The sequence below is a fragment of the Electrona antarctica genome (assembly GCF_951216825.1).
Source record: "Electrona antarctica genome assembly, chromosome: 8".
NCBI lineage: Eukaryota > Metazoa > Chordata > Actinopteri > Myctophiformes > Myctophidae > Electrona > Electrona antarctica.
In genome coordinates this window covers 22,773,841-22,800,019 of record NC_136789.1, presented here as the reverse complement: position 1 = coordinate 22,800,019, position 26,179 = coordinate 22,773,841, and the positions used below count along the sequence as shown (strand labels likewise).

The 26,179-nt window shown below is 42.7% G+C and overlaps 1 protein-coding gene across 1 annotated transcript in view; it reads right to left on the bottom strand.

Annotated features, from left to right (window-relative positions):
- Positions 1–26,179, bottom strand: part of LOC306928663 (CCR4-NOT transcription complex subunit 4-like) — a gene marked incomplete at its 3' end in the record, with an annotated part of 379,642 nt that overhangs the window by 326,999 nt on the left and 26,464 nt on the right. The window contains exon 2 of the mRNA XM_079508933.1: positions 15,708–15,793. The remainder of the gene's footprint in view (positions 1–15,707; positions 15,794–26,179) is intronic.

Sequence of the window (26,179 nt, the reverse complement as noted above, 5' to 3'; positions counted from 1 at the left end):
TTCAGCCTCCTACAGAAAATATTGTAGCTGCTAGAGGGTGGTTTATAGGTCTGACCCAAAAAAATGTATTAATCGACGTCCGTTCGATAAGCACGGGAATCGATCTTGAAATAAAAAGTAGTAATTTAAAAAAAAAAAAGCGGTCCCTTTTAGTCCGCGAGCCGGCCCATTTGGTCCGCGAGCCATGCTTGTGCCTCGCAGCGCCTCCTCCGTCCTCTCACCCCTCACTCGTAGTAACAACAAAGGAAGTCAACAAGAACAGCTGCAGCCTGCCGTTCAAAAATAAATCAAAAGTGTGGTTGCATTTTAAAATATGCCAAGATAACCGAGAAAAAGTGGTGTGTCAAATATGTGACAAGAAAATGGCGTATCATAAGTCTACGATGAGTTTGAAGAATCACTTGCAACACGTAAGTATCATAATAAACAGAACTTGCTTCGGAGGCGAAACATAATAGCCCATGGCTAATGTAAGGTTAGAAACGTGGCAAATTGTTATCATTATGTTTTTAGGTGCATGAGATAAATCTGGATCTGGATCTGCCGGTTCCAGCATGACACAAACAACATTGGAGTCAACAGTGAGGACACTTACGGAACGCAGGAAGGGTGCCTTAACCGCTGAACTTGTCCCAAGGATTGCCATGGACATGAGACCAATAAAACTTATAGGAGGAAAATGGTTTAAACGTTTCATGAAAATAGTGGAGCCAGGGTATACTTTGCCCAAGAGAGAGTATGTCTCAAGTGAACTTACTGTAAAACACAAAGTCATAAAGAATCAAGTTGGTAGTGAAATTGATGAGTGCACTGCAGTTAGTTTCACAACGGATATATGGTCCAGTATAAAAATGGATACATGACGGTGACAGCTCACATGATAAGCAGCGACTGGGAAATGAAATACTACGTGCTAGAGACCAAGATAATGGAGGAGTCTCACACAGGTGTAAACATTGCAACAAGACTTGGAGAAGTAGCCGACGCATACGCTATACCTGCAGAGAAGAGGGTTGCTTTCGTTAGCAATAATGCATCTAATATGGTTGTGTGCCTAGATATACTGAAAGTAGAAGAGAGTTGGGGGAATGTCAAGGGGTCCGTTGCGCGGGGCACACACTGCAGCTTTGCATTAATGCAGCACTAAAACACGACGACCCAGACTGAACTGCTGTCACAAGAAGAAAATGTGTCCATATCAGCAGTAGTGCCAATGATATAAAAATGTATATCTCACAGTGGGAGCTGACAAAAGCTCTGAAACGTAAACTGACGGCACACAACTTTTTTGGCACACAACGAAATTCGGGTTCAAATCAACAGCAGTTGAGGCGAGCTTGCCTTTAGCTATAGGCCTACTGACTATTGTAGCCTATTAAGCCTAATTATGGATTTCTTGAGTTTTGAATTATACTTTTTGTTTCATTTAGTTATCTACGGTATTTAGCCTCAAATGAAGGCACAGCACATACAGTAGGCCTGCACTTTGTTTTAATTTAGTTATGTTAAGAGAAGAGAAGTAATGCTGCACTTTGTTTTCATTTACTTATGTTAAGAGAAGAGAAGAAATGCCTCTGTTAATATTATTAGCCTAATTCTTTGTGCGTCACTGCTTTCATGAAGGCTGCTACACGTCTGTGAAACGAACATTTAGTGTATGTTGTTTATTGTTAAATAAAATAAGCTTAATTTAATTAAGACCAATCCAAGTATGCGTTTCTCTGTACTATTTGCATCTTCTGCTATATCGTGCAGCTTCTGCTATATCGCCGTTTTATTATAAGCCTAATTCATTGTGCGTCAGCCACCCCCCCCCCCCCCCCCCCCCCCCCCCTCCAGATCGATTTTTTTGTTGACGCGTTGATCTCAAAAAACGGGATCGAAGGTCAGCTCTAGTGGTTTATAGGAAGATTTGACCAACCGCCGGTGGCCATTTTAAAAAGATGGATGCCACGCCTACCAGGGTGTGAATTTGCACTGCCCCAATATCCAGTTTGGTTCACAATATTTATCAAGACTTCTGCCAAATTTGGCGCTTTTATTACAAAATGAACGATTGGTTTGATATGCTGAGCTATGCCGCCTCACTAAGATACTTATTTTGAAATTGTGTACTATTATAATGTGTTTTCGTCTTCATGCTTTGTGAAAAGCACTACAGTAGGTCAGGTTCTATGAGGGGAGCTTTGTACCCACCAAAACATTATGCTGCTTTTCCCACTGGAGCATTGAGGACATTAAAGTCTTGTTGAAGAAGAGGGCATTCAAGGCCGAGGACGCTACACTGAGGAGGCCAAATTTGTTCAGAAGGAGCTGAAGATTGAGATGGCGGTGGCCAATTTCAGTTACAAGGACAAACTGGGGGGTAGGCTACAAGCCAACAGCTCAAGAGAGTGATGTGCGTGCACTGCATGCATGCATGTATCTGTCTGTCTGTCTGTCTGTCTGTCTGTCTGCGTGCACCCTCAAGCACTGCTGTTGAGGGGAGTATGGTACGTGTAATTGAACCGATTCTGTTTTTCCAACCGTTTTGACCAACCAATTCCCACAAGCTCAGCAGGGCAGCCCGAGTCCCCAGCACTAAACCATCACCAGTGGCCCCATTCGCACCTCTGCCTGATCTCCTTCCCACGATTGGTTTGATATGCTGAGCTATGACGCCTCACTAGGATACTTATTTTGAAATTGTGTACTATTATAATGTGTTTTCGTCTTCATGCTTTGTGAAAAGCACTACAGTAGGTCAGGTTCTATGAGGGGAGCTTTGTACCCACCAAAACATTATGCTGCTTTTCCCAAAGTCTTGTTGAAGAAGAGGGCATTCAAGGCAGAGGACGCTACACTGAGGAGGCCAAATTTGTTCAGAAGGAGCTGAAGAAGGAGCTGGCAGTGGCCAATGACAGTTACAAGGACAAACTGGGGGGTAGGCTACAAGCCAACAAACAGCTCAAGAGAGTGGTGTGCGTGTATGCGTGCGTGTGTCTCTGTCTGTCTGTCTGCGTGCACCCTCAAGCACTGCTGTTGAGGGGAGTCTGGTATGTGCAATTGAACCGATTCCGTTTTTCCAACAGTTTTGACCAACCAATTCCCACAAGCTCAGCAGCGCAGCCCCGAGTCCCCAACACTCACCATCACCAGTGGCCCCATTCGCACCTCTCCCTGATCCCCTTCCCCAGAACCCCTACCCCAGGAGGCATGCTGCCCGTCCTCTCCCGAGGATCACAGCCCCAGCATGTCTCCTACACGTGGAGACAGACCGTCACAGGCCCAGTCACCCGGTTAACGTGACCGAGTCCTGCCCAGGAAAGGTAAGCAACCAACTCAAGGGCGACGTTGTGCCTCTGACTCCAAAAATAGCACCGTCTTCAAACTGTGTGTGTGTGTGTGTGTGTGTGTGTGTGTGTGTGTGTGTGTGTGTGTGTCTGCACAGCACAGCGGTTACCTACATTTTGACTCTGGCCTGATTCGCTCAGGTGCTCAGGTGTTAGCGTACTTGGCCGCTCCATGCATCAAACCTAAGCGAAGCAGCCCATCTGATCTCACTGGAGCCAGAAAATAAATAGACTTTAAATGCCCTTCAGCAGAGCGACGCCTTATAGTGACAGACTCTGGACACACCCCGAAGTGGCTGAAATATACTCTGGCTTTCTCGAGGGGGCTGGATAAGCATGAAAGTGTGTGTGTGTGTGTGAGAGAGAGAGAGAGAGAGAGAGCGTGTGCATGTGCGTGCGCATGGATTGATGAGTGGGTGGTTGGGGTTTCATGCATGTGTGTTCACCGAGCTGTTAAGAGTATATGTGTAACGCATACGTGTATTAGTGAGGGAGGGTGGAAACATTGGTGGGGAGGGCGTGTCTCTGCTGTCCGTACCACAGTGTGCAGGTTTGTCTGTGCATGCACTGCCTATTTATGAACGTCTGTATGTCTGTCCCCACAAATGGAGAACAATCACAGCTCACACTGCAACATCAATGAAACAAAAACAAACAGCCTGTGTGAGCCTGTACTGTAGATTTTGCACTAGTATACCTAAAGTTTGGACAGATACTGTAGGTCACACAGTACTTTGAGTAACTGTATTGTTGTCTCCACCAGGCCGAAGGCACTCCGTCCGTGTGTGTGTCCATCCGTGTGTGTGTGTCCGTCCGTCCGTGTACAGCTAATCTCCGGCACCGTTAACCCGGTCGATGCCAAATGTTGTACACACACTCCCTAGAAGACGGATCTGTCCGATATTTCCTATTCCATCCTAATTGGCTAACATTGGCTTTCAAAGTTTGCAGGATTGGCCCATTTTGAACAAAAAGCAAATCGTGAACGCAGCATGCAATTTACGTGAAATCTTTTCACTACTACTTTCCTACTAGGCTGAGGAATATATGCCACCGTTTTCACATTAGCCTGTTATAGCGCCACCAACAGGTGGATTTTGGCAAAACACATTTTTGGAACAAAATGCCTCAAATCAAGGCGTAAAAATAAATGGCACCCTTTTCACATTGGCCTATTATAGCGCCACCAGGAGGCCACAACCTGACCTGCCCCAAGGGGCACTTCATCTAGTTTCATCTCTGCTCACAGTGTGTTCACGAGCGGGCGTGTGTGTGTATGTGTTCTTATACTGTATTGTATGCGTGTGTGCACGCTTGCGTACACACATTTATGCTGGTCTGTTCCCTGAAGTATTGGCCCTCATTCTGTCAGCACGGCCTTCAGCTCTCAGCCCCAGACATAGATACTTCTCCTTTTCCTCCCTCTCCCTCCATCCCTCCATCCATCCATCGGTGATCCATCCATCCATCCCAGGTTAGCATCATCTCCCCTACAGGCGTACAGTCCATCTTCTACACTTTCCATCTCAGCCTGTCATGTCAACCACTCTCTAACGTTCCCTCCACATGCACACATGCACACACGCGCGCATGCACGAGCACACACACCTCAGTTTACCGCATTATCCCTTTAAAACACACATACACACTCACACAGACATGAACACAAATAACCCATCACGGTTCAGTTAACTGCAAAAATGTCTTCACCACTAAAACCTTTAAACTAGGCTCACGAGTATTTCCCTCTAGACCAAATCTCTTTGCCAAAAAAATAGCTGTTCTACAAGCTCACAGCGTATTAGGTAGTGATGTTTTGCGAGCTTGTAGATCTGCTGTTTTTGCTGAATGTTCACCCAAGAGTAGTGACGCAATGGGACATGTGGTTGAGACATGCGTGTACTGCACATATACACACACTTGGGCTGGGCGATATATATATAACGATATATAACGAATCAAACGATTATTTCAAACTTTCGCCTCCGTTACAATTAACTAGAGATCGGTATCGGGAAAAGTATCGGATCGGCCCTTATTTGTCATATCGGGTCATATAGGTATCGGCGAATATGCCAGTCTAACCACCGATCCGACACAGGGGTAAGGGGTTGACACTATGGCAGGCTTTGGAGTTGCCCAAACTGCAAGTGCACATTTGAGTGAGGAACACGAGATATCTCCTAGATAGCTACAGTATAAACACAACATGAGATCACAACACTGGTATTCGGTATCGGCTAACACAGAAATTGAGTTATCGGGATTGGATCGGAAGCGAAAGAAGTGTATCGAGACAGCCCTACAATTAACTATTATTTAAATAGTGACAATAGCAGATCTACAAGCTATCAACAACGCATTGCATTGTGAGTTTATAGATCAGCTTTTGCCATTTCTTTCCCACCAGTTATTGCTTCTAAATATCGGTTTCAATATATTTGTGGTTAATTGCATGCAGTGCGCGCACGCGCACGCGCACGCGCACGCACACGTGTACACATGCACACACACACACGGCCATCATGGGCAGCATTTGCTTCATTCACCTTCTAGTAGTAGCTGAAGGTCACAGTAATGGGGCCAGTGGCAGGCCAATGGAATTACAATTTAACACAGAAGACAATTAGACAGTGATCAGAACACAGACTGGCCGTGTTCCACAGGGACGTCACTCCGCTCCCTGGCCTCATTCTCAGTCATTCTCTCTCTTCCACTCCTTCTCGCTCACCCATTCCCTTTATTCCCTGTGGTCCCTCTCTCCTTCACTCAGTCGTACTGACCCGTTCCACTCATTAGCTTCTTAATCACAGTCAAACGCCAGGACGCCACACGCCGGGCTGACTCCCAATGACGGAGTCCTGGAGCTTGATCTGCAGCAATTCAAAGGCAATTCAATGTTATGGTAGCATTTATCAGACCCATCTCAAACATGGCAAAAGCAAGTCTCGCTGGGCTGTGAGTCATATACTGTGTGTGTGTGCGCATATATATATATATATATAGCCATGAATATTTTATTGAAACATTTATACCGGTATTTTCAATATAACTTTTGTATAATTTTTGCCTAGAACGCTCAAAAGAGGCACCAGGGTTAAATTGTAATGTGTTCATCTCATCATTTTTATATCTTCTTAGAAATCAGATTCAAGGTTTTCAAATGATCAAGCAGACTGCTAAAGTACAGTCCCCGGTTCAACAACACCAGAGTGTAGAGTAGGAGAGTAGCGACACGCTTTGATCTCGCCGCAAAGCGGGGGCCTATAGGCTATAGTTCCAAACATTGCTCCTATGGCTGGAACGCTATAGTTCCAAACATTGCTCCTATGGCTGGAACGCTATAGTTCCAAACATTGCTCCTATGGCTGGAACGCTATAGTTCCAAACATTGCTCCTATGGCTGGAACTATCCCATTGAGATAGAATGAGCACTTCCGCATTCCATTGTTACAATGGGAGTCAACGCCAGTGCCGCCACTCTCTTACTATATTACTCTGAACAACCCCATCCTCGGCCAATCATTCTTTAAATGTCTATTTATGTTGTTCAAAGATCTGAAAATGGGCAGGATGCGAAGGATTACTGCCCTCTATCACAAGCAGCCACTTTATCTATCCATTAACGGTATAGTGTTTCTTCAGTATAGGGGTCTCTCCGAGTCCCTGTGTCTCCAGCTCTTTAGTAAACAGAACACACATATACATATCAGGAGGGAGAACTCCTACACCGGATAAAGAAGTGGAATTGGAGGTGATGACACAGAAAAAATAACTGACAAAATTGGAACTGCAACACTATCAAATTGATGCTGATGAATGGGGTTCTCTCTCCTGATTTACTGAATAAACACTATAGCAACTATTACAATCACAACATATAGCTTCAACTCTTTAACAAAGTTTTAACCATAAAATATCACTAAAAGAGGGAAAGAAATAGCCCAGTAGAGATATTAGAGTGGTAATGGTAGAGATATAATGAGTCAATGAAAGAGGGCAGAGAATGGATGAAGCAAAGAAGCCCAAAGGGGGACTGGGAGGAAAGTGTGAGGCTAAGCTTGTATGTGTGCATAGATCCTTATTGACTACAGTCTTGTATGTGTGCATAGATCCTTATTGACTACAGTCTTGTATGTGTGCATAGATCCTTATTGACTACAGTCTTGTATGTGTGCATAGATCCTTATTGACTAGTCTTGTATGTGTGCATAGATCCTTATTAACTACAGTCTTGTATGTGTGCATAGATCCTTATTGACTACAGTCTTGTATGTGTGCATAGATCCTTATTGACTACAGTCTTGTATGTGTGCATAGATCCTTATTGACTAGTCTTGTATGTGTGCATAGATCCTTATTAACTACAGTCTTGTATGTGTGCATAGATCCTTATTGACTACAGTCTTGTATGTGTGCATAGATCCTTATTGACTACAGTCTTGTATGTGTGCATAGATCCTTATTGACTACAGTCTTGTATGTGTGCATAGATCCTTATTGACTACAGTCTTGTATGTGTGCATAGATCCTTATTGACTACAGTCTTGTATGTGTGCATATATCCTTATTGACTACAGTCTTGTATGTGTGCATAGATCCTTATTGACTACAGTCTTGTATGTGTGCATATATCCTTATTGACTAGTCTTGTATGTGTGCATAGATCCTTATTGACTACAGTCTTGTATGTGTGCATATATCCTTATTGACTACAGTCTTGTATGTGTGCATAGATCCTTATTGACTACAGTCTTGTATGTGTGCATATATCCTTATTGACTACAGTCTTGTATGCGTGCATAGATCCTTATTGACTACATTCTTGTATGTGTGCATAGATCCTTATTGACTACAGTCTTGTATGTGTGCATATATCCTTATTGACTACAGTCTTGTATGTGTGCATATATCCTTATTGACTACAGTCTTGTATGTGTGCATAGATCCGTATTGACTACAGTCTTGTATGTGTGCATAGATCCTTATTGACTACAGTCTTGTATGTGTTCATAGATCCTTATTGACTACAGTCTTGTATGTGTGCATAGATCCTTATTGACTACAGTCTTGAATGTGTGCATAGATCCTTATTGACTACAGTCTTTTTTTCGAGTGACTTAAACCTCTGTAGGCCATTTCTCATCTGGGAAGCCAGAGTGGCACGCAATCTAGTGTTTTCCGGAACAGCACTCAGACACGACTGTCTTCATTCGGAAGGCATCAAGGGAAGGAGGCAAGGACAAGGCTCTTACATTGTCAGACACTTGTGTGTGGGGGCGTGGGTTCCTTTGTGTGTGTGTGTGTGTGTGTGTGTGTGTGCGTGTGTGTGTGTGTGTGTGCGCACATACAGGCATGCGTGCGTGCCTGAGTGTCTACCTGATTGTGTGTCTGTGTCTCCATGTGTGCGCACACGCATGCACTTAACATCGGCGTGTGGCTGATGAATAGTTTAGAGGAAGTTTCATTCCATCTCATTTAAAGGCGTAACATGTCTCTCCCCAGTTCCGGATGCCTTCTAATTTCATTACGGCAGTCAGACGACGGTCCGGAAGCACAAGAGCCTGAGATCAAGCTGCCGTCGTAGCCCTTTATTGAATAAAACTGATGGTGTCTGGTTTTCAGCACATTATTCACGCATAACATACACATTGTGTATGCCGCTACCTGACACTTACAAATATGGTTTAAGGAGGGGAAAAAATAGGAACAAATAGGTAGGCTGGGGCAGACTATAGTCTCATATTAGCCACATGATTCGTACATAATGGATATACAGTATCATATCTGGAGTGTGACCATCATAAGCCAAAATATGAATGACAGGTCTAAATTGAACAACCTCAGACTTTCATTATAGCCCTGCCAGATTTTTCTCTTTGAAAACCTGGACATGATGACTTGTCATTCAGATCCGTCACAGGAACTGCAGACGTAACACATCAATGACCACGTGGTACAAGGATCTCATTTATGTGCACAAGCAAGCTCTAAATGCACAGAAGTCACGGTAATTATTTTTCTCCATCTACATCTCCTCACATTAGAATAACAGGTTCGAAATTGGCAAAGTTTACTGTTAACTCAATAGCCTATACAAATGGACCAAATGCATCCAGAGGCCTGTGTCTCTAATTGCTAGACCACCTTATTGCAACGTGTGTCATTGCACATACATAATCAAATAGACATAAGGGGCTCGGGTGTCTAGATTCAAAATCCACTGTGGTGCATCCGGCTTGGCGAACGTCTATACGTTGGCCGTGTTCAGGGGGGAGAAGCCAGGAGGGGAGGCTGAGGTGCTACTGTAGCTCCTCCCTGGCAGGTGAGATAGTTGGGTACAACAGCAGTAGCAAGCATTGGGAGGAATTCATTGGCATAAAATGCCAATAAAATGGCTATTTTTTCAAAACATGTTTACACTGACGATTTTAGGGGGTGATCAAACAAAGACACATTGCTAGAGGCACAGACGCTTCAAAAGCCCAGAGGCAAAACAAAACAGTGCATTAGGCAACAGTGTGTGCAGTGTGTGCAACAGACCTGTGTGCATAACCAAGTGCTCAAATAATGAATCATGGGGAAAATATATTTAAACAGACTTTGAGTCTTTGCATTTGGCTTTGTCCCACCGTTACTACCCCATCTGACATCAACACAGGAAGGAGCAGTGCAAATCCATAGGTTACATTACATTACATTACATTACAGTCATTTAGCAGACGCTTTTATCCAAAGCGACTTACAATAAGTGTATTCAACATAGGTAGGGAACAAAAACTACTAATCACCAGAAGTCTTTAGTGCATTTTCTGCAAAAACAAGCAACCAAGAGTATACCTAGCGCTAAGGTAAAAGTGCAATATATCAGCTACCTATTTCCTTAACCGGATGAGACAAAATAGCTAAATCAAATGAGCATGAGCTAAAACAATTAAGTGTATCGACTAAACAAGATCCAATAAACAATACAACAATAGAAAACAAACGTTCGTACAACTAGTTAACAACAAGTAGGTCAGGCAGAGAGGAAGGGTAGTGTTTCCTGAAGAGGTGGGTTTTCAACCTGCGGCGAAATATGGGCAGTGACTGATAGGTTACTGTGCAAGTGTGCATTATTATATTGCAACATTATAGCATTTATGTATACTTCACTTGGCAAACTCGTCATTTAAGTTCGAATGGCTTGACTTGAATTTTCAAAACAAACTGGAATGTAGAGCAAAATGATCAAGGGAGGAGTGTATTGTTAGGATGTATTGATTCCGATTCATGCTTATCAATTCTGATCCTTGGGGATTCACTGTTTTGGTTCCAAAAGAGGTCAAGTAAATAATTCAAAAGGTAAAAAAATATCAAAATAAAGCCCCACTAACTCAGATAAGTAAATTAACAATTAAGCAGATATATATCCACTACACTTAAGGGTGCCAAAAAGGTAGATCGCAATGGGGTGCGCACGCTTTTCCGACACACCATAGGACCGGCATGCGGAAACAACGATCGGATTAAGGTTGGCGAACATGCGTTAAGGTTGGCGAACATGTGCTGCTCCGTGCTTGCGGGTTTGAGGTAGGTTGTTGTGTCGGACCAACAGTATATGTCGGAACTAAAGCCTATACCCGATCGCAATCTACAGTAGATCACAAAGGGTGTGCAGGTAGACCACATGCCATGCCCCTAAAAATTACATCCATCCATCTTCAACCGCTTATCCGTAGTCAGGTCGCGGGGGCAACAGCTCCACCAGAGTGCTCCAGACTTCCCTCTCCAGAGCAACATTAGCGACTTCCTCCTGGGGGATCCAGAGACGTTCCAAGGCCAGTGAGTCGATGTATTTCCTCCAAATGCGCCTTGGTCTTCCCAGGGGTCTCCTCCCAGTGCCTCGAGGACCTCCCTAGGGTGACGCCCGAGAGGCATCCTAACCAGATGCACGAACCAGCTGGCTCTAAGCAGCGACTCTACTCCGAGTCTCTCTCGTGTGACTGAACTTCTCACCCTATCTTGTAGTGGCAGAAAATACTACACTGCCTGGAGCAAGGCTTCCACCTGTTGATTGTCTGTCAAGATGACCTATTCTTACCCAAGACCCATGTTTAGTCTTGTCCACTGACCACACCTCCAATGTATTTGTGCTTCTTCATTTTGTATAAGAGAGACTCATTTGAACAGCTCTGGAGGCTTGCATCCGTGCACCTCCCTGGGCTGGTACAGACCACTCCTTGTAATAAACGTGTACATTGTTTCAGTCCACTCTCTACCTCGATTATTTCTTAAAGTCTCTGTTTATGAGTATTAATAATCCCACAACAATCTATAAGGGAGATGCCAGCCACCCGTCGAAGAAAACTCATTTCAGCCGCTTGTATTCGCGACCTTATTCTTTCGGTCATGACCCACACTTCATGACCATAGGTGAGAGTAGGAACAAAGATTGCTCCTAAAAATATATAATTTAAATAAAAATAAATACTATTTTTTTAATTAATGTGACTTGATTGATTGACATAAAAAGGGCTTGTCAGCCAAACCCACAATACAATACTTTGTATTGCGCACACACATCCCTATATCATTACAAAGTCATACAGTATACAAAAACAAACTACCAATTCCATTTCCCCCCCTTATTTCCCATTCCAAGTGGTTTTGTTTAATACTATGTATTAAAATTCCAAATATCCAAAGGCCCCTCAGGTAGATTTTTAAATTATTTTCAGCAATGGGATAATATGTTTATTTTAATTTTTGGGGGATAGATTGTCATTTTGAAAGTAGCTCTCAAGAAAGAAAAAAAAGTGTGGGCACCCCTGCTACAGTGTGTATATATAGGAAATTAAATGAAATTAAATGAAATGATTACTATATTTACCCAGGGTATCTGGGCTAAGCTCAAGAACTTGTTTCCAGCCAGGCGCTGCTCATAGAACACATTTCATCGTAGTGGTTCAATGCCTTGTTCAAGGGCACTTCAGCGGTGGTAATTTTAACGTGTCGGACCGCTGATTCGAACTGGCGACCTTCCGGTATCAAGACCGCTCCGCTATCCGTTCGGCCACCGCTGCCACTAAGGAGAAGAAGGTAAAGACTGAATAGACTAGATATGATTTAAAGTAGAGAATATCATTTTTAATTGGAGAGGTTGTGGAGATGTATTCTGAAAATACAGTGGCTATGTTAGTCACAAACTAATCTCCACTGCATTTAATCAAAACTCGTCTCCCCACTTGTAGACCTGTTTACACAAGAGAGCTTTCCACCTCAAGAGACATAATTATAGCTCAGTAAAAATGAGAATTGACTATGACTCACATAGTCTACTTGACATTACTGCCGACCATTTTCCAAAGCATACTGTGGCTTATTTGATCTTCAAAGAAACCACTGGATTGTATCAATTTCAGTATGGTAAGAAACTCAACTTAACACACAGTTTAATTGTGTAGATTAGAATGAACTATGATTCTTTTTTCCGAAATGCATTTTTAAGTCTTAAAAAGTATTGCTGAAAACAGTCCTTGGAGAGAAAAAAAGTAATTTACAAAACAAATTCAAACATCCATGACTTATTTTAGAATATTATGCAACTATCAGGTTGTGGGAAAAATCGTGCTTTTGTGCTTTTTGTGTTGTTAAACAATGCGTATGTGTAATGTTCTGAGTGATTGTGTATTCCAACATGTCAAAACAGTACAGTACTATATCCCAGCTTTTCATGATTCATGAGCTGAGCCTTAGCATCAAACATAACTCAGTGACCTCCTGGTGTCATTCAGACACTCACAACGCAACCGTTGGATCTTTTATTCATTAATTTCTACATTGCTCATCCCAATCACTTTGTGTTTAACATCGACTGTAAATTACATTAATACTCCATTACATACCCATCAGCCAATCAATAATGAGAACATTTCAGCCAGTGCCTCTATTACATTTTTCCAAGCGAGAGAGAGAGACGGACGCTATTTAAAGGAAAATTGTCATCATAAAGCTGCTCATATTGTGTTCTCGTAATGCGGTGAAACAGTGATTAATGTTATGAATTTAGGCGTGTGAGAGCATGTGTTATGTGACAATTCCAGTAACACACGCATGATGCACCACGGGCAACCATCCTCTAGTTGACCTTCAAACAACCAAGAGTGAAATAACAAGCCCCAGATGGTTATCTGCAAGCTCTGAGGAAAGAAAGCCTTTGTACTATTGTCTGTTTGGTTTATCAATGTGTCCCGCCTGTATTTGCAATTGCCAGGACGAGAGCATGTGGCAGCTGTGACCATACTGTACAGTTACTCAGTAAGTTTCTTTGTGTATAAAAATTAAAGATCAAATTTAAAATACTTGAAAAAGACACAAGGGATACAAAGGAATCAAGCAACATTTTCAAATGAAATGAAATGAAATGAAATGATTACTATATTTACCCAGGGTATCTGGGCTAAGCTCAAGAACTTGTTTCCAGCCAGGCCCTGCTCATAGAACATTTCATCGTAGTGGTTCAATGCCTTGTTCAAGGGCACTTCAGCGGTAGTAATTTTAATGTGTCGGACCGCTGATTCGAACTGGCGACCTTCCGGTATCAAGACCGCTCCGCTATCCGTTCGGCCACCGCTGCCGTGCTGGAAACACACATGTACTTCTCCTCTCAATGAGGAAGTCTAAATTTGTGAGAATCGGTCCTTCACAGTATTCTCTCAACGGTACGGTGGTGCCCAAAGGGCCGCCATCGGTGGTCTCACGGCCATGTTCAAAGACACAATCTGCTACACTAGACTCTCTAGTCATACATTTACACTGATGGACTGTAACAAATGTACTTGAGTTTTTTACTTAAGTCGATTGTATGAGTAATCTGTATTTTATTTGAGTATTAGAATTCTTGGATACTTTTGACTCCACTACATTTCTAGGAAGGGAAAAGGTGCATTGTGAATGTTGATGACTTGAGTAGCTACAGTATATTTTGACTGTGGTTGAGAGTACTTGGTCCACCACTGGTAGAGGCTATGCATTTACCTGCTGCATTGTATTGATTTTAACATGCGTGTGCTGCATTGTGTTTTTGACCTGTACAGTAAGGATGCTGGTGAGCTTTCCCATTTACACATCCAGATGCCCTCTCAGATCTGCTTTCAGCCAGCCGGTCAGCGAGCATGGTGATATGCACTAGAACACACAAAAAAGGCCAAATCTGGGGTCCTTGAGCCTACCACCCAGCTGCCACTGCTCACCCACCCAATTCGACCCTTGACTCAGTGATTCATCCCCTCATCATTCCAACTTTTAAGTTAATCCTCGACTGACCCCTAGACTTATACCACACCACCCATGACCCCCAATTGATCCATTCATTTCCAATCCCCATTCCATCCATCCTCGACCCCTTCTCATTCCCTCATCCCCTAATCCTCGACCCAATTCCTCCCTTGTGAAACACGACCTCAATGCCGTTTTCAATAAAGTAACTAATTATAAAGTTTCATAGTGGTCTGGTCTTTGTTAGTATATTAGTATATTCAAACTTGCTGACATGGATGCAGCGACATCTGTGCACATTACAGGATGCTTCAATATGAATAAGAATTGCAAAACAAAACATGCATAAAGAATGTACATGTAAAAGTGCACAAGCAGATATAACAAGAATAATTGCCTGTTTAAAAGGGATTCTGCAGTACAAAGGACAATGACCACATCTGCACAGTTTCCAACATGGCAGTGGACTTTAATTTACACTGAAAACACTGCTGGGCTTGTGTCAGCTCTCCACAGCCTGTGCAAGGCCTTAGGCCCTGAAAATAAATAAAAAGCACAAGCGGCTACGTGCTACGGTAGCTAAACATTAACTGTGTGGACCAGATAATCCAACCTGAAATGTGCAATTTGCAACTATGCCCCCAAGTGCTGGCTGATCCAAATGTTCATGAGAAATGCCAGCCGTGCTCACAGCAGTTGGCAAAACTCGGCCCTGAGCTCCCGCTTCGAGGTATGAAATAAATATGAATATTCTTAGACAAGTTCTTGGACAACATGTCAGGAAAATACGGATAAAAAAAGAAAACGTGCGTTAACAACACCTGGTGCACTGATGGCCCCACTGAGCTCCACAGAGCCATTACAGGCTCTGGTATCTTGTCTGCACAGCTACAATCCTATCACTAGCTTAAACTGCACATTATAATAATGCTCATGGAGGCACAATAAAATCACTGAGGTCATTACATAGCATGTGGCTAAAGATGCCATGAAGGTCGATGAAGGTATTACGAAATGAAAACATATTATACCACCACAAAGCATCATTATCAATAACTATTTCACACTGTCACACACCCATTCATGCAGGAAGCAACCATGCGAGGTACTACTAACCTGCTCATTGGGAGAAGTTAGGGGTTCCGTGTCTTTCTCACACTTCCGTCAAGCAGCCAGGATGAGTCAGGGATGGATCCCGGAACCTTAAGATTACAAGATAGCCACAGTAAGGCATTGAACTGTATTTGTATAGCACATACATTTCAATAACAAGGCCATTAAATGTGCTTTACACAAAACATCAAGAAAAGGAAACACATTATATTGTACCCCCCCCTGTGCTTGACTACTGTATGTCTCCGACTCAACACTTGTTCAACATGTATCACAAATGTATACGTATGCTTCACAGTTCACACATATGTATCACATATGTATGTATCACACACGTTAGCCCCATATGTGCCCTCTCCCTACGCTCATTCTGTAGCTCCGAGATGAGGTCACACACAGGGCCCCTCCCACCCCGTTCAGAAACGGTGCATGTTTCCACAATTCCACGATTCTTACCCTTTTCTAAACAATGAATCAAAAACGTGAAGTGGCGTGAAGGGTTTACACTAATTCAACGTCAACAACACCAAAGAAAATCCAACTGTAAACGGTTACGAGCGTTACAGCGGTTGATTTAGTCAGCCGCTTCCATGTTTATCAAGGGATTCGTGCGTGTGCGCGTGCATGTCGAGTGAACTGAAGTCAGTTGGAAATTTTCGACCAGGGGAGGCGCCGGGGAGGCGCTAAAGCTTTTCAACTTCCTTGAAAAACATGCTAAACAACCGCTAGACGCTCGTGTAACCGTTTAAAGTTGGATTTTCTTTGGTGTTGACGTTGAATTAGTGTAAACCCTTCACGCCACTTCACGTTTTTGATTCATTGTTTAGAAAAGGGTAAGAATCGTGGAATTGTGGAAACATGCGCCGTTTCTGAACGGGGTGGGAGGGGCCCTGTGTGTGACCTCATCTCGGAGCTACAGAATGAGCGTAGGGAGAGGGCACATATGGGGCTCCACACACGTATGCATCGTATGTGTCACTTATACGTAGAGTATAAGCCTATACGTATGCATGTATTGCCTATTTGCCTGATGGCAGATTGTGTCTGTCTGGGGTGGTGAGCGCCCCTGATGATCCACTCAGCCTTTATACCCAACTCTTCTCTTATACAGTACATCCTGTATGGCTTTTTCATGCCCATGATTTTACAACAACAACAACAACAACATCATATTAATTAGGCTCAACTATCCCTCCCGTCACTCCCAGAGTTGGCTATAAACAAGGATTTGGAAGAATGTGGCTTGTGGAAGCCTTGAAAAAAAAAAATCAGACCTGTCTGAAGTGAGTGGTGCTGTACTGTACTGTACTGTACTGTACTGTACTGTACTGTACTGTACTGTACTGTACTGTACTGTACTGTACTGTACTGTACAAGCCCTCCTCCCTGGCCTGTGTCTGTATGTGTGTTAGGCTGTGCAACAGTGACACTTGGTGGTGAACAAAGGCTATAACGCTATTTTCGTGCTCGGACACATTTTCGTGCTTGGACACAGGGACCCACACACATAGCTGTCTATAGGAGTGGTTGCACCACTCAAAAAAAATCGTGTAGGCCTAAACCCACAAATGGCATTTGATTCAGCACACTCGACGTAAACTATATGCACTCCCAAATAGCTAGATCAGTCCTCAGCATGACGCTGCAAGAAGATAATGATGAAGTCCATCCTCGTCAAGTCAGTGGGTGAAGGAAAGAGTGGGATTATTAATAGCAGGTTGGCCATCTACAGCCTGCCCTCAGTCAGGGGACTACATGCGATGTACAGTGGAGCTGAGGCAGATGTTATATGCATGTTAATCAACCACAGCACGCCTCCATGTGCCCTGGAAAGCACGTGTGGGAGATATACAGAGTGCTCACTTACGCACGCACGCACGCACGCACACAGTCAGCCACATTACGCAGCGGTACACTCCTACACAGGTTAACTAATTCAACTTCTTCCAACTGGGAAGAAAACAAATCAATATGTTACCCCACTCTCTACAGGCAGAAGATCAGTAGCCAAGTTAAGGCGTAAATAGCAAGCAATGTACTGTACAAGCTCACAAGGTGTTTGTATGATGAAGTATAATTCGTCCTTGAGAAAGAATAATGTAGCGTGTGTGTGTGTGTGTGTGTGTGTGTGTGTGTGTGTGTGTGTGTGTGTGTGTGTGTGTGTGTGTGTGTGTGTGTGTGTGCATGAGCGTGCGTGCATGAGAGATAGAGAGATAGAGAGAGGCAGTAAGTGTGGGCAGGTGTGCATCTGTATGCAAGCATGAGGGTTAACTGTAAATAAATATTACACCGAATGTTCAATAACTCTTTATATTCAGCGCTAATGTACGTAACCTTTATTTAACAAAGAAGTCACACTGAGATTAAAAATCACTTTCACAACTTTGGCTTAGCCAAAACGGAACCGAAGCAGTATAAAACTAAACAAACCAATAAAAACAACACTAGAAGTACACAACAGGCCGTGCACAGACTAAATTGATGAACAAAACCACACTGCATTAACCCATTTTGACCTGAGATCAGCTATGTTTCTATGTCGGTGGTTCTTCGATTTTTCAAAAATAGCAGACCTACAAGCTCTATGAGCTTGTAGATCTGCTATTTTTCAATAGCTAAAGCATAACATAATGCTAACACCAAAAGGGGTTCCCGCCCAAAATGGGTTAAGTACTATAGTGCAGGGTTTAAAAGCAGGTCATATCAGCATATCATTTATAAGGTGCTCAAGTTGCCTGTAAATCATCCCATGTCCATGGTGGAACACGCTCTTCTTGCCTGCGTCAGTTCTGACAACAGGTTCCTCCCAATGCTACCACTTATGAGATTGTAAGTCGTGACTACCTTTCACAAATAAAAACGCAGAATTTATGGACATGGGCGGTGTACCAAGAATAGCTCTGTGCACATGCTTTTACTATAGCTATAATGTAATGAAAGTCTGTGCTCCGCCAACACACTTTTGAAGAGGCATTTGTGCTATTCTATTATGCCATCATATCATTAAAATCCTATTCCCTATGCTACAGTATGTGGTGACCGGAATGGAGAGCAGATGAATTCATCTTTTTTTCATTATTCTTTTTTTCCCCCAGTGGTGAAAATAGTCAAAAGAACGTTCAGGATGTCTACATTTATATTATTATTATTTTCCGTATTATTTTCCTTTTTCCATAAATGAATGCCCTATTTCGTATGGCAGTGTTCGTATGGCAGTGTTGCACAAAAGGAGAGAGAATAGTCGATACAAGCTCACGTGTGGTGATCTCACTAAGTGGAGGAATGCTCTCACGTGGAGCATATACATCAGAACCATCATATTCATTCCTCAAGGCTTGAAAACCTTCCAAGACCCTCTGGCTCCCTCTTTCCCCTGATTCTCATCATCTCTCCACCTTTCATCTTGCCTGCCCTCCTCTGCTCTTCCTCGTCTCTAGCTCATCTTCATCCTTCCACTTCTCTCATCCCTCGCCGGCCCGTTTCCCCTTTCTCCACCAAACCTCAGTGTGTCTACTCTAGCCCATTTTGACCTGAGATCAGATTCTAAAAATGTCTTCTACATCCTGACAGTTTCCTGAAAAAGCTATGGTTCTATGTCAGTCGTTCTTCGATTTTTCAAAAATAGCAGAACTACAAGCTCATAGCGTGCTATGAGCTTGTAGATCTGCTATTTTTCAATAGCTAAAGCATAACATAATGCTAACACCAAAAGGGGTTCCCGCGCAAAATGGGTTAATCGAACAAATCGATTTAACGTAATTTATGGATACAATACATTTTTGTATGACACTGTTCCACGACAAAAGTATTAACATGTATTCCATGCTGCCACTAGAGGCAGTATCATGCGGCCAGTGCCAGTGAAATGCGCAATAAACCAAAAAGAAGAGAAGCCCCTTGGCTACCCAGGAAGAGATGCAGTCCATCTCTCTCACTCTCACACGCGTGAATCTATTTTGCGTCCGAGCATAGACATGGTAACGCCCCGCCTGCCTCTGATTGGCCTAACGACACTGCCCGTCTTGACTGTCCTCCCTCCGAGGTGGATATAGCTATGCTGGATGTAGTCTGATGCGATCGGTTACTCCGTGGTGGAAAATAATAGTAGTACGGTATGATACAAGAGAACTGTCTGTAACTTGTACGTTTTATTTTTTGTAGAAGAGGCAAACTAATATTGTTTATGCCGTTTGCTTTGATGGAATAATTGATTGAACATGTACGCCGTAATATGATTTGGGTGTGTTGTCATTTATTTGTATGTGTAAACTTGAAACATTATTGTACTGTAAAAAGGTCTCTTTTCCCTTCACCTTTATCCTTTCTAGTATAATATAGTATTAGTTTACTATAATTAGATTAATACACGATAATCAACACTGTATTTAGAAACACACCCAAATCAAATCATAGTACAACATACACGTGTTATTCCAGCAAAGCAAAGCAAATTAGTTTACAGTTTAAAAATTACAAGTTAGTTAAAAGGCTGCATTCTGTCGCGCGTGCCAACACAAGCTGTCATTCTCTTTTATGATTTCCCACTGGAGTAACCTCGTGTCTCAAGACAATCAAGAGCGTCAGTAGGCCAATCAGAGGCAAGCGGGCGTTACCATGTCTATGATCGGACGCAAAATAGATTCACACACACACACACACACACACACACACACACACACACACACACACACACACACACACACACACACACACACACACACACACACACACACACACACACACACACACACACACACACACACACACACACACACACACAGTGAGATATTTACCTTGTCAATCTAGTATATTGTCTATCAGCGTAATTTGTTAAATAAAGTAAAAAAATCCTCTCAGGTTGGACAAAATTGGATTATTTTGTTTCTCAACTGATTCTGACAGGACATTAGCTCTACTAGCCAGGATAAAAACTCTACCTTAATCTGCTCACTGCTAATACCCTAAATTTGCCTTAATCCAAGATGGCCCTATTGATAACCTATTATAAGGCAATATTTTCTAAATTCCATTATGCTTTAAGTAGCATGTGTCAAACTAGGGGGTTTTCATGATTCTGAATCCATTCCAAGCATTAGTTTTGCATGAAAAACACTCCTTGGACTAAATTTGGTCATAGCCACTTACCCAAATGTCCCCAAAATGTGCTGACCTCATCACATTTGTGATGACGGCTATGGCCGTTTTTAGCCCAAGGCGTGTTTTTTGTGCAAAACGAATGCTTGGAATGGATTCAGAATCATGACATGTCACATGCTACTTAAAGCATAATGAAATTTAGAAAATATTGCCTTATAATAGGTTATCAATAGGGCCATCTTGGATTAAGGCAAATTTAGGGTATTATCAGTGAGCGGATTAGGGTAGATTTTTTATCCTGGCTAGTAGACCTAATGTCCTGTCAGAATCAGATGAGAAACAAAATAATCAAATTTTGTCCAACCTCTGCCATTTAATTATTGGACTACAAGGCTTGCTTAAGGAGAAAGCAATAACGAGCAATAGGCCACAGCTGGAAAGAGGAGAACACTCTGAATGCACATAAGTAATTCAGCTGTGCGTGTGGATGAATTAGGCTACAGAACACAACGTGTTGTAGTTGGAAGCTGCTTGCTACATTAAGGACTCGGTCACTCCGAGTTATTTATTTGGAACAAGACTACATGGTAATCCTCTGTCTGTCTGTATCTGTGTTGTGCACGACACGACAGACACCACACTTTCTCTCTCCTCTCTATCACCGTCCGTCAGGCACAACGCATCTCTAGACCTAAATGCAGAATCAGAGAACTATATTCTATTTGTCCAAGAATATAAGGTTGCAGCCCTGCTTCTTCTCATCTCTTGCCCGCCTTCTTCCCCTTACGCCAGAGTGTGCGAGCTGAAGGAGTCGAATTCAAACAAGCACCGCAGCTCTGCTACCCGTCCATCTGAACACAGGTCAGGTGTGAAATAAGAGCAGCTCAGACAGAACTGTGTGTGTGTGTGTGTGTGTGTGTGTGTGTGTGTGTGTGTGTGTGTGTGTACGTACGCGCACACACATTTGTGTACGCACTATGCAAGCATTTCTGGCCCAATTTGTGTAAGCCTGTGTGTGTGTGTGTGTGTGTGTGTGTGCGTGCATGCGTGCGTGCGTGCGTGCATGCGTATCATCATGGACGAGGCCTGCAATTGCAGTGAAATGGTCCCCGCACATTCCCACCAGGCCAACACATACATGCCACCTGATGTATTTTAAATCCGTCTCATGGTGGTGCTCTAAGAGGCCAGTTTGCATTTACATATAACTGCAAAATTATATGCATTTACTATTTGTCCACCCCGTCTCAAAATATTTGGTTCCAGGGATCCCCAGAAGCAAAGATTTGAGTTTAAAATGTTTGCACATATATTTGCATACATTTTTTCGAAAATGATTTTGTGAGCGATTTGGTGTACTGTAGAGTGAAAAAGGATAGAACCCCCAGGAACCCTGTCAATGAAGTACAGTATAGGGTTGTTATAGCATTGTTCTTTATGTTAGGCATTTTCTACACTGGGTTCCCACAGTGCCATCACCCTGCCTGAGGTTATTGCAGTGTGAAAGGTTTATTGATTGATTAGTTGTTTTCATATGTCCCAAGACGGTATGACCTTATGTTCCTCCCTCTGCTCCAACAATTAAAGGCAAAGTCACCCACAGTCAGTCAAATCGTTAAAATAGGAATGGGGATGGTTGTCAATTCGCAATCTGTATTGATTCTTTGACATCAATAATCAATTGGGGCTGTGAAAAATAGGCATAAATTATAAACTTGTTCATTACGCTTATGCAAATCCTTGATTATGCTGTAGTGACTGTAGTCAGAGAGTGAACTCTCAAAACGGAGACCACAGCTAAGCTCCTAGGTGGCTACTTCAGAAGAACACAGCAGAGCCAGAGCTGGATATTCATTATTTTACTGCTAATTATTTACGAACAGTTTTCCATGTTCCCTAAATTCACAGACTACATACAGTATACACTGAACGAGATGGACATGCTGAGGATGTATCCAGAGCTCTAAAGCAGATGCTACAGGTTACAACCATGTCAGAGGAGGAGAAGAATCTGGTGGTTTCAGTTATTGCTCTGCTACACACCCAGCTGTATAGTGTGGAGTGACACACAGGACTGGTCTGCTTGTGAGATGCCTTAAACAGTGTAGAACATCCTGCACACAGCTGCTGCTTTGGACCCAAGGTTCAAAACCTTAACATTTGTGTCCACAGAACAAGCCCAGGCTTAGGTCTTCTTTCATATGAGAGAGAGAGAGAGAGAGAGAGATGCATCATTTATTATTTTGTTTAAGCCCAGGCTTAGGTCTTCTTTCATATGAGAGAGAGAGAGAGAGAGAGAGAGAGAGATGCATCATTTATTATTTTGTTTCATACTGTATTTGTACCAATGTAGCATTCATACTGTATGTAATGCTTTGGCAATATAAGAATGCTTGTCATGCCAATAAAGTATAATTGAATTGAATTGAAAGAAAGAAAGAAAGAAAGAAAGAATAATGCAATCTGAGAACCCATCGGCAAAAAATAAAGGAAAACCAGCACCCTGGCCTGGGCCGTGGCTCAGTGGTCCAGGCACCTTGGCTGGTAATCCAGTCTGGCAGTGTGCCGTGGGTTCGACTCCCGATCCCGACGGCCTTTACTGCATGTCTTCCCCCCATTTCCTGTCAGCCTACTGTCTGTCCCTCCATAAAATAAAAGGCGAAAGCCACAAAAAAACATTTCGAGTCAACAGTCTCGAGAGACTACTATAATGTATATTTTCCAAATATTCAGCTTAGTAGGCTGCAGTTACAAAATTGACAGATGACACATAAACAACTAATTACACTACTTAATGCGCAACGAAATTCGGGTGGGCGCTCGTATTTGATATTCCGTTTCTCTCCAAAGTTGAAATTTGTCACTACTGTTGAAGCAGCCATAAACTAAACAGGTTTGTCCGGATGTTCTGGGCATCTTTATAAAGTTAGTGTTAGTAAAAAGCAGAACCACTGGACCTATCGGTCTTTCTCAGGTCACACAAGATTGAAATTAATAAACACACGCAAACAAGTCTAAGTAATAGCCTTGAAAGCTCTAAGATTTGTTATAACGAGTGGGCCCATTTATCAAACTTAGGTAAAGTCGAACCACACAGTGGGGTTGGCGGGAATGACAGGCACCCCTATTAAGTTCTAACAGAGCTCACTGCAGTGCATATTGATTTGTCCCCAACCACAATGGATGGCAACATGATGGGACTATTGAGTAAAAATAAAAATATGTTTTTCTTGCATGCTTTTAACCAAAACGACCTTCTGCCCACAGCTGCCTGCAGATCACAACTGGTTTGTTTATCAAGCTGTTGCACTCTGCAGTTAATTGCTTGGTTTCACTAAAAAGCAACAGAAAGCAGAGAGAAAATGTATTATTATCAATCCTTTAACATTACTCCCAGAAATGACGTCATCACAACATTTCCAAGCCGGTGTATTCTTCTTTGGGGGTTCTGGGTTGACTCACATTTAGCAGATGATCTACCCTCTATCGTAAACCACCTAAAACACCACATGACTCGTGAACGGGAGGGAAGCTGTTCTACAGTCAATTAACCTGTGTAACTCGTGTTCAGGAGTCAAAGTGTTAACACTGATTTTACAGTGTATATTTGGGACCCAGGGTTTAAAAGAAAACAAATTTAAATATATTCAAATTCAATATCAAATGGGTGCCCATGGCGTAATGCATATCATACTGGGGGTCATCGAATGTGAAAACAACAACACGTACACCGTGCAGAGCATGTCTGCTAAATTATAACTGTAAAAATGTAATGGACTCTACCAAGCTTGGAAGTTGAAATAACGCGGTGGTTCACAAACATTCTGTGCACACATACAATAAATACCTGAATAAGCACATGCAGGCCTCTACTGTACACACACTCATGCAAACTAGTGTATAAAAGCAAAACCTGACGTCATGCACAGACCTACCTTACTACCACAAGAATACACTCACTCAAAAATGATTTAGGTATGCTACCTCGCTAATATTCCCATGCATTAAATAAATATACACATGCTTCTGTCTACGTCAAACACAATCTACAGCATATCGAAGCCGACATGTCGTCCTTGGAAAGATGTATTTGTACGTGTGGATCCACACCATTGCTCAGATGGTAGAGGGAGGTTAGCCAAGGTTTCACACAGATATTTGGCAACACAATGACAGTTTCCATTAGAAGGGAAATGCAGATGACAGCAGTATTTTTTTGTCTGATAATTGAATATTGTGGCCACAGCCAGCTGTTGCCTTTTAACTATGAGACATTCTATTACTGCACATCCACCAGGCACATCGTTCCTGAGGGAGAGAAACGAGCCGTCCAGAGAGACCTCCTCCCGCCACAGGTCAATGCCTCTAGCAGAAGATTAGATCCACTACATTTATCAGAAGTCCTTCCATATCATTAGTCCATGCATATGAGATATATGTTTTTTGTGCATGTATTGTGTCCTGCATACCAAACAGTTTTCTTAAAGGGTGCTTGGATGTAAGCAAAGCAAACCAGCCAAAATCCTCACACGTCTCCCCCCCTCCTCCGCTCCCTCCATTGGCTCCCGGTCGCTGCCCGCACAGAATACAAAACTCTGATGCTGGCATTCAAAGCAACCAAAGGCATGGCTCCCCCATATCTTACAAGTATGATCGAACCCTACAAACCCTCCCCATGTATGGGGATTTTGAATGATACACTGACCGACTGACGGGAAATGCATGATTCCATAGTTAACTGTGACTAAAAACGGCACCTACAGCTGCTATATCTCACTGCTAACGCACTGGCTGTGCGCTCTCAACTCTTTCTCTTTCTCTTTCTCTCTCTCTCTCTCTCTCTCTCTCTCTCTCTGTGTGTGTCTCTCTCACGGGTGGGCGTGCGCAATATCTTCAGGCTGTTTTTAAATCATGATGTGGGCCAACCAAAATACATGGGTCTAAAATATCAGAAACGCTTTGCTTGTGTGTGTGTGTGTGTGTGTGTGTGTGTGTGTGTGTGTGTGTGTGTGTGTGTGAGTGAGAGCACAGTCAGTGCGTGAGCAGTGAGATATAGCAGCCGTTTTTAAAAGGAGATTTAAGACATTTATAACTCATCATGTTAACGTCGCCACACAAATAATACAAACTATGAAAAACCACGCCATCAAAATAAATAAACAAATTAAGTAGTGTGGATTAAATAACACAACTTTATTCCTACAAAATCATGACCGTATGTTCACTATGAATGAGTCGGCTGGTGGCCGGAAGTTCAACCGCCCAACCGCCCAAGCTGAACACGGAAGACTTGGATGCATATAGCTCATTGTATAAGTTATATTACATTTTATTCATTAACATAAAGTTACATATAGTGAGGCTTTAATTAGCTCAAT